The 14,819-nt window shown below is 36.4% G+C and overlaps 2 protein-coding genes across 4 annotated transcripts in view; one reads left to right on the top strand and one right to left on the bottom strand.

Moving 5' to 3' along the window:
* The window catches only part of SREK1IP1 (SREK1 interacting protein 1), a 471,033-nt gene that overhangs the window by 210,482 nt on the left and 245,732 nt on the right, over positions 1 to 14,819 (top strand). The window lies entirely within an intron of this gene.
* Positions 1 to 14,819, bottom strand: part of RGS7BP (regulator of G protein signaling 7 binding protein) — a 120,643-nt gene that overhangs the window by 70,186 nt on the left and 35,638 nt on the right. The window lies entirely within an intron of this gene.

The following is a 14,819-nucleotide window of genomic DNA, read 5'->3' as shown; positions in this document are numbered from 1 at the left end:
ACATTTAAAGTATACAATACAGTGGTACCTTGAGATACAAACAGACCAACATATGAATATTTTAAGATATGAGCTGTGATTCGGTTTGTATTTTTGTTCGAGATCCAAGCAAAATTTCGAGATACGAGTAGTGATTCAGGAAGCTGCCGCTAGTTGGCGCTTTAGTGCACGGGTCCAGTATCGGCAGTTTGATATACAAGTTGACTGACTTACGAGCTTGGTTACAGAATGAATTAAATTAGTATCTCAAGGTACCACTGTATGATACTTTGATATATATATATATTTGTGAAATGATTACTACTAATTAACATATCTATCACCTCACATAGTTACCATTTTTGTGCATGTGGTAGAAATACTTAAGACCTACCCTCTTAGCTAATTTCAAGTGTACAGTACAGTATTATTAGCTATCATCATCATGCTGTTCATTCAATCTTCAGAATTTATTAATCCTGCATAACTTACACTTTGTACCTTTGACCAAAATCTCCCCATTTTCTTACTTCCCAGCCCTGCAAACTACCCTTCTAGTCTCTCCTTTATTAATTTGAATACTTTAGATTTCACATACAGTGATACCTTGAGATACAAACAGACCAACATATGAATTTTTTAAGATATGAGCTGCGACTTGGTCCGTATTTTTATTCAAGATCCAAGCGAAATTCCGAGATACGAGTCATGATTCAGGAAGCTGCCGCTAGTTGGTGCGTTGGCACACGGGTCCTGTATCAGCAGTTTGATATAAGAGTTGACTGATTTATGAGCTCGGTTACAGAACAAATTAAATTCGTATATCAAGGTACCACTGTATACCAATTTCACTTCTTTTGGATGTATACCCAGAAGTGAAATTGCTGGATCATATGGTAGATCTATGTTTAAGTTTTTGAGAAACCACCATACTGTTTTCTATAATAGTTATACCAATTTATGTTCCTACCAACAGTGTATAAGGGTTCCCTTTTTTATGTCTTTGTCAAAACTTATCTCTTGCCTGTTTTATAAGAGCTATCTTAACAGGTGTGAGATGGTATCTCATGTGGTTTTGGTTTGCATTTCCCTGCCCATTAATGATGCTGAGACAGTTTACAAAAAAAAGATATAAATAAACATGGCCAACAGGTTTACAAAAAATGGGAATATTTTTGAGGCTTTTGTTAAATGTTGCTAAATAATCGTCCATCAACTCTCAACTAATGTATGTCCTCTATAGGCCTTTTCTGAGAATATTTATAGATTTCATAACTTTTTTTCAATCTTTGGCAATCTAATTTCCATTTGTTTTGATTATCAGCAAGCTAGGAAAATTTGCCATATGTTTTCTGATCGTTTTATTTCTTCTTTCATGATTTGGGACTTCATATCTTTTGCTTATTTTATTTATTAGGAATTTATAATTAATTTGTAAATGTTTTATTTTATTTTTAAAAAATGTTTTTTAAATTTTTTATTTATTCTTTTTTTTTAAAGAGGAGAGGGAGAGACAGAGAAGAGAGACAGAGAGAGAGAAGGGGGGGAGGGGCTGGAAGCATCAACTCCCATATGTGCCTTGACCAGGCAAGCCCAGGGTTTTGAACCGGCAACCTCAGTATTTCCAGGTCGATGCTTTATCCACTGCGCCACCACAGGTCAGGCTAATTTGTAAGTGTTTTAAAAGTTCATTATTAAGTTCATTATGAAACATCTGTTGAAAATATTTTTTCCTTCAATTTCAAATAAATACAAAAATTAATTGAAAAATAGATACATTAATTATATAATTAATTAATACAGAAAACATTCTAAATACTATCTATCTTATTTTTCAATTTCTCTTATGGTCCCTAACTACCATTTTTTAATTTGTAAAACCAAGAATCAGTCAAGGTTCACATAAGGATGTTCAGTCTTTTTCCTTTCTTGTTCATCCAGAGCTGTCCCTTGCCATTTTTTTCCCTATGAAATTGACTCTCTTGGAGAGACCAGGTCAGTTGTCCAATAAAATGCTCCACATTATGAATTGATCTTTTCTATGTGGTGTTGTTTTACCTGAGTATTTAAAATTTTACACAATCAAATGTGTCAAATGTTTTACTTATGGCCACTGGCTTTGATGGCATTTTTAGGAAAGTCTTTCCCTCTCAATTATAAAAGCCTGTATCTCTATTATTTTTCAGTACTTTTATCACTTTGGATTTTACACTAAAATCTTGTTTTGGTAAAATGAGTGAACAGATTTCCTCACAGATTTCCTATGATACTTGTGAGAATTAAATAATTCATTAGATAGTGATGCTGACCATCAGTTTCATCTGTAACATTAACATGAATAAAGATTTATATGTTGCAACAATAAATTATACAGAAAATGTTATTTGAAGGTCATATATTTATTTTCTTTGTCAGGTTTCAGATATTGCCTCAAATTGAAACCACATCAAAAAGAAGGAAAGCTTGAAGGTTAAATTAGAGAATAGTCCGTATTCAATTTTATGCCAACAGTTTATTCTATTTTATTATTTTCTGCCAAAAGATTTACTAGCATTCTTCAAAAATGCTGGAGCCTACAATTCTGATCATAGTTAATTATAATTTTAAATACAGTTTATTAAAATTAAAACAAGAAGAGGAAACAGCTACTAACTCCAAACTCACTACTTACACAGAATGTAAATTGGAATAGATGTATCAAGGAAGAATTTTCATCATAATATAAGCCACTCAATTCTTGCTAGGACATTGATGGTAATATTTCCTACATCTTCATAATTAGAAGTAAGACTCTTTCTGACGGGATTTTCCTGATTATTATGTTATGATTTAGCTGACTTTAAAGGAGAATTAAATTACCTCTTTCTCATGAAACATCTGAATTCTGTTTACATGTTTTTAATATTAGATTTGGCTTACTGAAGGGCAGTAGCCAATAATGGAAAATGCTTAAAGTAGAAAGCTTTGAAATGTTTACAAATGCCAACTGAGAAACTGTGGCTTGTATCAAGAAAGCCTGACTTTCAAAATGTTTACTCACCAGAAAGCTCAAGTTAAAAACAGTACCAAGCTTCCGTGAGAAGAATTTCTATACCTTTATATTGGGAGAGTAATTGGCACTACCGCTTTTTTAAAAACTGTAGTAATACATATTTTATATTTACTCAAACTGGATATTTACTTATGCTATGAGACAGCATTTTACTCTCATAAAATTGAAAACCTATGTCCACCAAAAGATCATATACAAGAATATTCATAGCAGCTTTATTCATAATAGCCTTAAATCAGAACAACTCAAAGTCATTCAGTAGGAAAATAGATAAATTGTAGTATATTTTAAAATTGCTACATGCATCACAGATATACTGTATAAATTCATTTACATGAAGTTTAAGAACTGGCAAAACTTATCTATGGTGCTAGAAATTAAAACAGTGGTTATTTACCTCTTGGGGGAGAGGCTGAGTGGGAAGAGGAATGAGGGAACCTTTTGAGGTACAGGCAATGTCCTACATCCTGATGTAGGTGGTTTTTAGACAGATATGCACACATGTAGGGATTAAATGAATTGTACATTGAAGAATAATGAACAAACTCAATGTGCTCTATGTGTGCTCTGCTTCATTTGGGAAAAACATTCTATTGTTGGTGGTTTTAACTGTACAACAGCTAGAATAAACATACTCAAGTTTCTCTCACCTTAAATAATACCTTAACCGTCTGTCCCCACCCATTCCTGCCTATCCTTTCGTTTATAGACAAAGTTCTTTCAAACATTCACTTTATTTTAATCTCCCTGTCTTGCTTCAACCACTGTCCTCTTCCTTCCCTGAATAGTTCTTCCCAAGGTTCTTAATATTTTTGCTGTCAAATCTAATGAACAATTTTCAGTTATTTTATGATCTCTCTGGAGTATTCCACTCTCTTGACTTCTCTTTTTGCTTAGAAAGTCTCTCTTCCTTGTTTTTGTGATATTGCCTTTCTTGGTTTCACTTCTACTTCCCAGGGCGCTGCTTGTTGATCTCCTGTGCTGGCTCCTTTATCTCTGTTCTCACTGTTGGTGTTCCCGCTGGGTTCTGCTGGGCACTCTTCATCTCACATTACTCACTCTCCCACCCACCTTACCCATTCCCGTTACTTCCATTAACACTTACAACATTCACTTCCAGCCCAGGCCATTTACTGAAGTTCAGATCCATTTATACAACAGTCTATTTTTCATTTCCATTTTGATTTCCCACAGGTATCCCACATCGATGTTATTATCCCACCCCCAAATCTTCTCCTCTTATAGTCCCTATCTCAATGAATGGCATTCCCACTTACTCAAATGACCAAGCTAGAATTTTATGGGTTAGCCTTAATTTATTTTCCTCTTTGTTTCTTCAGTTAAAATTAACCGCTTTAATTCTAGCTTCTGAATTATGCTTAATTCCTTTTGCTTCTTTCTGTTCTCACTACACTAACCAAATTCAGGTTAACATCACTGCCCAAATAAGTTACACCAAAATCCTCCTGACTTTTGACCCCTTCCAACACATTCTTCACTCTTCAATGGCTCTCCATTGTCCTCAGGATATAAGCCAACTGCTTACTATGGCTAACAACATGGTTCTTGATCACCCCTTCAGCCTAATCTCTTTCTTCTGCTTGTGGATTGCCATACTACAGGCTTATATTAAAATCACTTTCAGTTCTAAAATGTGCCAAGATCTTTTGGCATCCCAGGGCCTTTGTATATCATTTCCTCTGGTTGTTATACTTTTCTCACCTTCTTTGTCCTATTCAATCCTATCCATTGTTTGTTTGTTTGTTTATTTGTATTTTTTTGAAGTGAGAAGCTGGGAAGCAGACAGACAGACTCCCACATGTGCCCAACTGGTATCCACCCGGTATGCCCACTAGGAGGTGATGCTCTACCCATCTGGGGCGTTGTTCTGTTGCAACTGGAGCCATTCTAGCACCTGAGGTGAAGGCCATGGAGCCATCCTCAGCACCAGGGCCAATTTTGCTCCAATAGAGCCTTGGCTGCAGGAAGGGAAGAGAGAGACAGAGAGAGAAAGGAGAGGAGGGGGAGGGTGGAGAAGCAGATGGGCACCTCTCCTATGTGCCCTGGCTGGGAATTGAACCTGGGACTTCCATACGCCGGGCTGACGCTCTACCGCTGAACCAACTGGCCAAGGCCAATCCTATCCACTCTTAAAATCACATCTTATTTACCAGTATTACTTTCTTTGGGAAATTCTCCCTAAAATTCCTAACTTGCATTAAGCACTATCTCTGTGAAATACCAGTACATGCTACACTTAACCCTAGAAGGATATGTATAATACTGAATTATTATGGCCTGTGTGTTTCCTTCTATCTCCAACTACACCGTAAGCTTGAAGGCAGGAGCTGCACCTTACTTTTCTGCCCCAGTATCTAATGCAGTGCTTGATATATTGACTCAGTATTTGTTAAATGAAGACTAAGCCAACCACTTCTAAAGTACCACTTATGAAACATCATTAGTGTACTTATATACATAATTTTTCTATTAACAGAAAGTAAATGATCAAGGATATCTAAATCATCATCATCTTTCTTTTTTTTTTTTTTTTGGCATTTCTGGCAAGTAAACTCTATTAAAAAGTTTTTAAAAATACTCAAAGTTTACCTATTATACAAAGATACCAAGGACCTTATTTTTCCATGGAAATAGAACCCAGAACTTCAGTTAGTGATTGAAGACCATGTCTTAGAGGCCTCTGCCCTTCCACCTTCTTTTTGTCCTTCAGGGAGGACAGAGTGGATAACCTTAGCAGCTTCCCCACAAACCCTCCACAGATTCCCCAGGGACATCTCATCTCCCAGCTCCACTAATGTACCTCCTGCAGACCAGTCATTTTCTTTCATGACCCTGATTTCTAGCCACAGGTGAATGGTTAGAGAGGACTTCAGCCTAAGGCAGTGATTCTCATACTTTCTGAAGTCGGGGCACATTTAAAATCCTACAAATAATTGTAGGTGCGCTATATACAAATTTCTGAGAAATATGTTATAATAATTAAGTCAAATATTAAAGAAAAAATACAAAGTCCAAGCATACTTTTATGGTAATTAAATGAAATAAATATGACAAAATTAAATTTATTCTGACATTAAAAAACATTTTTATGTTACATATTTTGAGTTATGCTTTTTAGAATTTGTAAAAAAGAGGAGTTAAAAAATAAAAAAAAACGACAAAAAAGTTATCTTTTTATATATATAGATACATTCTTAGTAAGATTTAGCAAATTTGGCAGGTCCCAGAACAAATGTGTTAAGTTTTTTCATTCTTGTGTTTATGAGAATCATGAGTCTGATGTGTCCTAGCGATTTCTTCAATGTTTAGGCATATATTTGAAAGGCAAGCTCTCATTTCCTCATCAATACATTGAAGAATTTCTCTCTTTTTACTCTTAATTCTGTTGAGTGCAGAAAACCCCCACCATACATATCATCTTAACCTTACACCAAACAAAGGATAGAAGAAACTCGCCTCCAGTCTTTCCAGGGAACATGGGAGGTAGTGTAAACAATCCAGCAGCACAGCTTAACAGCTTTTTGCAACTTAATCAGGTAAATGAGGTGGGGAGTTGGGCAGACTGTCAGCTTACAGCCAAGTCCCCCCACCTCTGTCCTTCCAAAATTTAAACTCCAAAAGCCCTGTTGGTTTTTTGGTCCCCAACAGGCATATATTTCTCGGGAATACCATAGGTCACACCTGGAAATCTTCTAGGGTGCACCAGTGCACCCTGGTGCATACTTTGAGAACCACTGGCCTAAGTTGTATCATCATAGTACTCTCCCCTTATCCTCCACTGATTACTCTAGAGATGGGAGCAAATCTGTTCCTTCTTTGGGAATTTTTTCCCCCACTTTTCTTTCCAGGAAGATGGAACTCGTCTTGAGTGAGAGGGGATGAACTGTCACAAAGGTGACAGAAAAACACTTCTCCTCATGTTTAAGTTCTAGATTTAGTTACTTAGAAAAGCCACTCCAAACCCTCACCTGGTTTCAGAACTTTTATAAAGTTCTTATGCCAATTAATTATCTTTTTGGCTTAAGCTAGTCCATGTTGGTTTCTGTCCATTGCAGCTAAAAGAATCTTGTCTAATTTTGAGTGAAGTGCTCTAGATATGTGTCTGTCTTGGCTGACATTATCCTAAGAAGGCTCCCAACCATCCATCCAACAATCTGGCTAATAATCAATACACAAAATATAGATAACATGGTTATGTACTATCAGCAGAGATCTTTCCTAGCATAAACCTGAGTGTATCCACAGATTGACTCCTCCACTATTTTTGTTCAGAGGACAGCTCTTTTTGAAATAGTTCTCAACATTACCCTATTGATGGCTCTAAAAGGATGATTATTTTCAATGCATTTTTCAGATTTATGTTGACTGTCTTCAGTAGTCTAGTACTTTTATACTGAGCTTATGCAAAGTAAATGGAATGGAAAATCATTAATTTCGAATCCTAAAGCTTTTTTTAGTATTTCTTCACACTTACATAGACTTTCTATGTTTAAGACATGTACTATTGAAAGAGTTATATATTTTCCTGCCACATATGTACGCTCTGAGCATTTTCATTTAACTATCATGAAATATCAATGTTGAATCGTTTATAAAATGGGGATATGCCTCCTGATTTGGATCTAAAGACCAGACTATGACATTAATAAAGCTACTTCCAGGTGGAAGAAAATACCTGGAATAAGGAAGGGGAGTTCTCCCTCAACATCGACATTACAAGGTTGTATGAGGACACAGGGCTGATGCATGAGCAAGAGAAAAGCATCATGTGCATAATAACTTCTGTTCATTCTAGAGATTAAAATGTAGTGCTATAAAATGCTGATGAATTTTAGACATGGAGCTAAGATTAGTCAATTTTTGGTGCTGGACGGGACATGTAAATGGATACAAAAGAAACTGTGTCTGTTTCATTTTATTGGAAAATCAAGCAGTGCCTAAATGGGCAGTAAAGAGTTAACAGCAGGCCTGCGACTCCCTCCCTCCCTACTCAGGGAAAATGAGTGACCTTAACCAGAGCTCTTTATAAACATGCTAATGGTATTTATTAGTGGAAAGATACCAGAGAGTCCTTATCTAAAATAACACTTTTTGGCAGCTTAGACGTGGCCTGTCTAGACTGTGTATCGTAAATAAACCTGCAGTTTATGGATTTATGGCGTATGGCTGGCTAGAGATTGGGCGGTAGCAAGCATTTTTCTGTTTATCTAAAGGAGTATAAAACTGGAAACCCCAAAACCAAAATGACATTTTTGGGGGGGCAGACGTGCATGTTCACATAAATTGTTCAGAACTAAGCTGTTAATCTGAATTCAAAACATACTGTAATACAGGAGAAACGGACAGTTTGGAGAAGCTGTGTGTGTGGGATCCAGGTCCCTGTAAAAGGAGGGCCTCATCTGTGTTGGGTTCTCGCCAGAATCCTTGTATCTTTAGTAAAGCTTGGTGTTGGTTCAGACATATGCCACTCATGAGTCTACTTTGACCTTTCACTTCTTCGGTTAACACGCCGTGTATCTATAAATAATAAGAAGCTGATTAAGGTGGCATGTCAGTAAGGAGACAGGATAGATGATTATAAAAACAGTACTGTGAAAATTGGTGAATATTTAGAAATATATGTATTCCTTCCTTAGATTATATACTACAATAAAAAAGAAATATTAAAAACTTGAATAAAATAAAAAAATATATGAAAATATTTCTGATTTTCACTTAGAGAAACTCTTTCGAGCAAAAATAAAAACAATGAACTAATAGAGAAAGGACTGATAGACAAAGAAAAAATTGAAGTATTTGTACCCCATTTGACAAAGATAGATTTAGTACATTAGGAGCTTAAAAATTACTAAGAAACATTAATACCACCATAGGAAACAGGCAAAGGTGATGAACAAATAATTGTCAAATGCAGACATATTAACATGTCAATGAACATAAGTGCAGCTACATTACTAATCAAGAAAACTCAAACAAAAACAAGTGGTATTATTTTTTTTACCAACTTCATTGGCCACTTTTCAGGATAATGTTAATACCCTGGGATGCTGACCAGATCCCAGAACACAGTTGCTCTCATGGACACTGCTGGTGGGAAGTAAACATGGCAGTCATGGAGGAGAGAATGTGCCATGAGTGGTACAGTGAGCTCACTACCTCTAGCAGTTTTACTTTGGGGATCCACCTAAGAGTTCATTGCAATGCCACATTCTCCAGAGATCCCAGCCAATGCTGAGCATGATGGAGTCACTGGAACTGGGCCACCTCTGCCCAGTGTAGGACTCCTCTAATAGGCAATCTTTGCTCATGGCTCCTCCGTGGCTCTGCTGAGGCTTTCTCAGCATTGCACTGCCATCTGGGGCTCTGCTTAACCTCTCCTTCTTCCCTCCCTGTCTTCCTTCATAGGTGTCAGTCCTGCTGAGTGCTCCCCCTTCCTTCTGCTCCCATCCCCCTAAATCCTTTACAAATGTTTCCCTCAATAAATATCTAGCATTTCTAATTTCATCTTAATGTCTGTTTCCTACAGTACCTAAATTGAAGAAAATCAATTAGTATAGTCTATCTGAAGTCAATATACAGGGGTGGGCAAAAGTAGGTCTACAGTTGTTCCTCTGTAAAAAGACATGCTGGTTATGATTATAATAATGCAAGAAAGAATAAACGATGTGTTTCACGTACTCACAACTCTAAACCTACTTTTGCCTACCCTGTAGTAATATGCTTTGATTCACATTTCACTTATAGAAATTGATACTGAGGAAATAAATAGATATATTTATGTAATTTTATGCAGGATTATTTGACAGTGTTATTTGTAATAAATATAAAAATATATTACAAATATAAAAAAGTAAAAATAAACTAATAATAAAGGATTGGATACATTATTATATTCAATAAAATAAAATAGTATTTATATATGGTCTCAATTTTAAAGATATGAGAAGTTAATTATACTTTTAAATGAAAAAAGATTACAAGTGATACATATAATTTTGTTCATATATATATATATATACACACACACACACACACACACAAACACACACAAAAGAACAAAGTATATAGTCAAGAATATAATTTTAATTTTCTTCTCTGTGCTTTTTCCTATAGTTTCTAAATTTTTTATAATAAAAACATTGTCTTGACCCTGGCCATTTGGCTTAGTGGTAGAGTGTCAGCCCGGCATGTGGATGTCCCTGGTTCAATTCCCAGTCAGGGCACACAGGAAAAACACCCATCTGCTTTTCCACCCTCCCCCTCTTGCTCCTCTCTTTATATATCTCTCTCTCATCCCCTCCTGAAGCCATGGCTTGATTATAGTGAGTTGGTCCTGCATACTGAGGATGGCGCCATGGCTACTGCCTCAGGCACTAAGAGTTTGGTTGATGAGCAGTGGAGCAATGCCCCAGATGGGCAGAGCATCGCCCTCTAGTGGGCTTGCTGGGTGGATCCTGGTCAGGGTACATGCGGGAGGGTGTCTGTCTCTCTGCCTCCCCTCCTCTCACTGAATAAAACAAAAAACAAAAAAACTATTGTCTTATGGAAAAAATGCATGCTATTTAACTTATATAGACATTTACAAAACAGAAAAAATATCAAAATATAATTAGTGTTTATTCTTTGTATGATGATATTATGAGTAATATTCTTTACTCTCCTGAATTTTTAAGGTTTTCTAAAATTAAAAGTAATCTTGAATTTAATTAGGTTTTACTAATTTTTAAAAATGCAAATCAATATAAAATAGTGCTTGAACAATTAGACATTTATATTAAAAAATAACAACTCAGCCTATTCATCATACTCTATACCAAAACTAGCTCAAAATGGACCATAGATCCAAATATAAAACATTAAAGTATAAAACTTTTAAAAGAAAACAGGAGAAAATCTCTGTTGCCTTGGGTTAGACAAAGTGGTTAAACAAGACACTAAAAGTATTATATAAAAGAGAATTAAAAATAGGAGTTCATAAGATTTTTTTTCTATGAAAGACTGTTAAAAACTTGAAAATACAAACTTTATACTGGGAAGAATATTTGCAAATCATATTTCTGACCAATGACTTGTACTCTGTACATGGAAACAACTCTCAAAATTCAACAGTAAGAAAACAAACAACCCAATAAATAATAAGCAAAAGACTTAAATATACACTTCACCAGAGATGATATATGGATAGCAAATAAGCACATTAAAAGGTGCTCAACATCATTAGTCATTAGGCAAGTTCAAATTAAGAACATAATGTGGTACTTACATATTCTTTAGAATGGCTAAAACAAAAAAACAAAAGCTAACAATATTAAGTGCTGACAAGGATGCGGAGAAATTTTAATTCAATTTATTGCTAGTTGGAATGCAAAATAGTACATGAACTTGGCAATTTCCTATGAAGTTAAATCTATAATTGCCATATGATCCAGAAATTCCACATCTAGGTATTAGCTCCAAATAAATAAAAAGTGATGTTCACATGAAAACCCACATGTGAATGCTGGCAGCAGTTCTGTTCCTAATCACCAAAGCTGAGAACAACACAAATGCCTTTTGTTTGTTGTGGGGATAAGCAAACTGTGCAATGGAATTATCCATATTATGGAATGCTACTGGGCAATACAAAAACATGAAATTCAACATGAATGGATCTCAAGTAGAATCTCAGATAAGTAAAAGAAGTGAAGAAGCAACTTAAAATGCTACATGCTGCCTGACCAGGCAGTGGTGCAGTGGATAGAGCATCAGACTGGGATGCGGAGGACCCAGTTCGAGACCCTGAGGTCTCCAGCTTGAGTGCGGGCTCATTTGGTTTGAGCAAGGCTCACCAGGTTGAGCCCAAGGTCGCTGGCTTGAGCAAGAGGTCACTTGCTCTGCTGTAGTCCCCTGGTCAAGGCACATATGAGAAATCAATCAATGAACAACTAAGGTGCCGCAATGAAGAATTGATGTTTCTCATCTCTCTCATTTCCTGTCTGTCTGTCCCAATCTCTGACTTTTCCTATCTCTGCCACAAAAGAAAAAAAATGCTACATGCTGTGTGGTGTTTGGACAAAGGCAAGATTAGAGGAATAAAAACAGACTTGCATTTCCCAAGAGCTGGACTGGGGGCCAGAGATTGACTACAAGGGGCAGCAGGAGAGAATGCGTTGGGGAGATGGAACTTGTATCTTGATGTTGCTGGTGCTTATATAACTCTATGCATTTGTCAAAACTCAGAGAAATGTCCAATAAAAAACTGAATTTGGTATAGGTAAGTTAAATAAATTTTTAAAGATAAAAAATAAAGTAGGGGGTGAAAAAGGTCAATTTGGGAAACATTGATGATTGAAGCTGAAAAATTAAGTTTTATAGTTGCATTCAAAATTTTGATATATTAATTAAAATTAGCTATATGCATGGTTTAGCTTGTGTGGATAAAAATAATGTATATTTATTAGTTTTATCAACTTCTAAAATTCATAGGTCCACAGAAACACATGTTAAAGCAGAGGGGAAAGGAGCTTTATATTTAATGGGCTGAGACAGTTATGTTAAGAATATGATTTCTCTCTTTCTCCTTTCCTCTCTTCCCCACTCTTCTCATGTGGCTGCCTTCAGGCATTTAACACTGAGTGGTTCTTCAAGTACCAGGCTTTCAGCACTATATCAAAAAGCTTATATAGCTGTTTGACAGAGATCCTCTTCATATAGTCATCTCTTTTATGGGCCTTCAATAAAAGTCAAGAGTCTAACACTAAAATCACATTTCTGTGAAGAAATTTCCATTATAATCTAGAGCAAATGGCCTGTGATGTAGCTTTCTGGGCATCTGACTGATCCAGGGATAGAACTGAGAGAAACTCATGGCTAACAAATTCCTAGGATATTGCTTTTGATTTTAGCTAAATTGCTAGGATGAAGTAAAGCTCAGAGACTCCAAAGTGACCATCCCTAGTAGATACAGTAGAGCAGGGGTCGGGAAACTTTTTGGCTGAGAGAGCTATGAACACCACATATTTTAAAATGTAATTCGGTGAGAGCCATACAACAACCCATATACGTTACGCATTATCCAATAAAAATTTGGTGTTGTACCAGAGGACAGCTGTGATTGGCTCCAGCAACCTGCAACCATGAACATGAGTGGTAGGAAATGAATGGATTGTAATACATGAGAATGCTTTATATTTTAACGTTATTATTATTTTTTATTAAAGATTTGTCTGTGAGCCAGATGCAGCCATCAAAAGAGCCACATCTGGCTCACGAGCCATAGGTTCCCGACCCCTGCAGTAGAGACTCTCGCATTCAGTGTCACTGAGACTGGGGAGTTAATGTCAGCTACAATCTTATACTGTTATTTTAAGCTGATAATTATATACTCATCCACCAGTCTTCTGGTGAAAGTCTTCCCTTCCAGTATGGATCCATTGGCTGTGGTTCTCCATAGGCAAAAACCACACCCATTCTACACCATCTCCAATTTCCAGTTTTAATTTCTTTGAGGTGCAGCAAGAACTGAGACACTCATGATGCACACTAAGTGCAGGCTCCTTCTAGAACTTTGTTGTTATTGTTCATAGCTTTTTACAGTTACCTTGTCCACATCTAACTTGATAGCAATTATTTTCTTACCAGCTCACTTTAATGGTCACTTTCTCAAGTATTCAACCACTTAGTTTTTATAGTAACAGTTCTCTTTTTGGCCCTCCTGTCTTATCAGAATTACAACATAAACGTAAACCAACATAACTGCCTCTTGATAAACGTACAGCCAAACCGGTGGGCAGAAGTCCACGGCAGGTGTTAGAAGATGCTTGCTAACATGGATGTTCAGCAGTAGGTTTCACAGAGAGAATGGAGAGCTTCCCTTAACTCAATACTCAAGTAAGTAAATGTCAGTTAAAAGAATCCCTATAGTACTTGAAATGTAGGTTGATTGACAGACTACATGTATGCTTTTATACATTTTGTTTTGAAAAGTAATGTGTGTGATATGTACTCCTTGTCTCAATGAGAAATCAATCTTCCTCTGCACGAACATGAGTTGCAAAAATAAGTGCAGAAAGGACCAGGGCTGTCATTCTACAATGACTACTACCACTGCTACTGTTGTTACTACTACACATGTTTGGATTTTCTGTTGTGAACGTACATGGCAACAAACACCAGAAGGAACATAATCACTTTGGTTAAAACAATTTCTTTTTCTCTGGCCTCCCCCTCACCCTGAGTATCTGATGCCCACTGGATTCCTCACATAATCTCTCTAAGAATTTTCTAGATTCCTCTACTTCCTCACTGTGATCACCACCTCTTGCTCCCAACTGAAGTTTGCCCACAGAAATCGGAACTTCCTTTTACTGCTATAGTTGTAGTCTTCTGTCTTCAGACTTGGCCCTGCTCCAAGAGAATAAGCCACTTTTGGGCTGTTGCTTAATGTCTAATGAGGATATTTCCTACCTGGAGAAACTTCGGCACTCCAGTTCTGAGAGTGCTGGTCTAAAGGGCAAGACTATTTTGACTTTGAGAGTTACAAATTATTCTCCTCTATAAAATGGAGACTTAAATTGCTACCTCTATAGTAATTTATTTCAGTAGTGACTGTGCCCCAAAGGGCTTGTCAGTATGGATATCCTAGACATCTAAGTATCTGAGTCTTTTTTGCGCTATCCATTTTCATTCCCCAGACTCTTTCCTAAAAGACTAGATTTTTGCTCTTTAAAACAGATATTAAGCTGTTTCACTGACAGTAACCGACCAAACACATTCAGTTGTTTCTCAA

This window comes from Saccopteryx leptura, chromosome 1, assembly GCF_036850995.1.
Source record: "Saccopteryx leptura isolate mSacLep1 chromosome 1, mSacLep1_pri_phased_curated, whole genome shotgun sequence".
Taxonomy (NCBI): Eukaryota; Metazoa; Chordata; class Mammalia; order Chiroptera; family Emballonuridae; genus Saccopteryx; species Saccopteryx leptura.
The sequence above is the reverse complement of the archived record's forward strand: the minus strand, read 5'-3'. Positions and strand labels throughout refer to the sequence as shown.